The following is a 2642-nucleotide window of genomic DNA, read 5'->3' on the forward strand; positions in this document are numbered from 1 at the left end:
AGGGAAGAGAGAGATAGACACAATGGATGTTAGCATACTTGATATCGGCGGCATACCCAACCTTTTCCCCAAAACACAGTGAGAGAATTTCCCTTCATAATTCGTGAGAGGCCTTATGGCCTTTGGTTTCACTTTCATGGTTTTACCCATAAGTTTGTCGAATTTGAAGGAAGTTAAAAGATTAAAGAAAACGTCCAGATGATGAACCTCCAAGAGAGAGAATTGAAGAGTGTGACGGAGACAACCTCCAGATTATGAACACAAATAAATTATTGATCGAAAATCCTATGCCGTGGATGGCTCCAGAGACCTCTCACTCTCTCCGTCTCTATCGCCTGGCTTCAACAAGGAGAAGAAGAAGAAGAAGTAGCCCTCAAAAAGGTTTAAAACACCGAGAAAGCAACGGAACACCGATCAAGTAATATAACTGTATCGGGTGCTTAAAAACCCCCACCGACAGTCAAGACTCTGCAAACCAAATCTACCCATATGAGATGGAGATGGAGCCGGTGACAGTGACGATGATGGAGATAGCGAGGGAAAAGAAGAGTGATGCAAAAGCGTTGGGGTTGGGTAGATTAGGTAAGACAACAAATACCTAACGGTGTAGATTTAACTTTCTAATCCAACGGGCAGGGCTTGCTAGCATACCGATACCTGGGTATCTTGCTAGCATGCCAGTCCTTCTCCCATAAAAAAAGGGAAAAGGCTGGGAATGCTAGCACATTACCTAGGAATTAGGTATGCTGGCCTATATTATCCGTTGGATTCGGTAGATTAAATCTATACCGTTGAAGATATATAAGTATGTACACCGCTATACGTGTATAAAGTATGATACAAAACTTTAAAAAATTGGGTATATATTGGGTGTCAGATGTAAAGCAATCTTATCTGACATTTGTCTTGGGAGTCAGATGTAAAGCAATCTTTTCTGACATTTCTCCTGTTCTAACCTATTACTGTAGCGTCCCTCTTTCGCTGGTAGTCGGAGAAGAAAGACAAACCTTTACAGCAATAGTGAAAAACCAGCAAGCGCCTATAGTTGCTATTGGTACAAAAAAAAAAAAAAAAAAAGGCCTGTAGCTGCTACCGACAAAACAAGCTCACCAGAGATTCTCTCTTTTAACTGCTGCTCGAAGAAGCGGAGATTCTGGTTCTGTGCATTGCTACACGAAGAAGACATAGGTTGTTTCCAACTTGTCTTTCATCTCTTCACTGCAAATGGAAGAATAAATCGGCTGTCTTCCACCTGTTTCTCTGTCTTAATTGCGACGCGAAGAAGAGGTTTCCTGTTAGCGCCTGTGTATCTCTTTATTGAAGGTGGGAAGAAAATTCGCCGAGATCATTTCTAAAGTTAAACGTTGGTAGGAATCTGAGGTCACTCATTTTTCCCTTGAAGAGCTCCCCTGTTTGCACATTTGAGTTATTTGAATGTATGGAAGGTTTGATCGGCTGGTTCTTATGATTCCAAAATATAGTACTCGTAGGGTTTGTTATTCTAAATTTTTGAAGTATGCTGTATGAAATTTGTGTTCAATTGTTCTACGTTTATTAAATTTTTTAAGGAGTAGGATATTTTGATTTCCGGTTTTTAGGTTTTGTGATCCATCTAAATTGAAACGTAATTACTGTTTTTTTTTTTTATTAAATCTGATAATTTTACTCATAACCACCCCAACAAAATCATTTAGAATGTAATCTTAACTCTACTCATTCAATATGGAAAATTTTTGAAGCCAGGATACATGAGGCTGTTGAAGTAATTATTGGAGCAGTTATCTTTATCTAGAAAACAATGAGTTTTAGATTCTTGTGATGAGATCTATAAGTGTTCAATTCAATTAAACTGCTGCAACAAATCTTGTTCCATTGTTGAAATTACCTTGAAGACCCCCCTGGTTTGTGCTTTTGTTTTTCCTTGTCTGTGATGAAGTGTATATGCCCCATACCAGTACTGCATACTTCTTAGGAAACTTAAAAAGGATTTTGATCAGAGTACAAAATTGTAAAGCCAAGATCAATCATGGTCTGAGGAATTTTGTAAAAGGAACAATAAATTAGTATGTTTTCGTAGAAAAGTCCTATGATAAGCCAAGATCAATCATACAAAATTGGCCATGTTTTGTTAAGAACCCCCATACCCACAGAATAAATTAGAACAAATGAAGAACAGATTCAAGTCATGTGATTGAACCTGTAAATAAAAAAGGGTAAGATTACTTGAATGAAATAAGGGTTGGAAGAAATCAAGTTTGGAGCTTCTGAACAAAAGAACTGGATCATTATACTCATCTCTAGAAATCACACCAGAATATGTCCAGTTGTGAGTCTTGTTGTGACCAAGGTGTCCACCATTAAGTGTAGTATGAAATCTATCACCGTTGAGGCAACATCATACCTAGTCTTAGAATTAACTATTGTCTTGATAGTTACTACATCCTTTATGAATTAGAGCCTTGGGTTTCCTTCATCACCTCAATAAATTGAGTCATTTTTTGAAACCAGGTTCTTGTCTTATCCCATGGAAAAGAAGTTCCATTTTAAGTCAGAAAGAGTTTGGATTTCATATAAGCATATTATGTTTTGCATATACTTTTTGACTACACCCCCACCCCAGCTTTTTTTTTGGGGGAGGGGGG

Source organism: Macadamia integrifolia, chromosome 6 (genome assembly GCF_013358625.1).
Source record: "Macadamia integrifolia cultivar HAES 741 chromosome 6, SCU_Mint_v3, whole genome shotgun sequence".
Classification (NCBI taxonomy): Eukaryota; Viridiplantae; Streptophyta; class Magnoliopsida; order Proteales; family Proteaceae; genus Macadamia; species Macadamia integrifolia.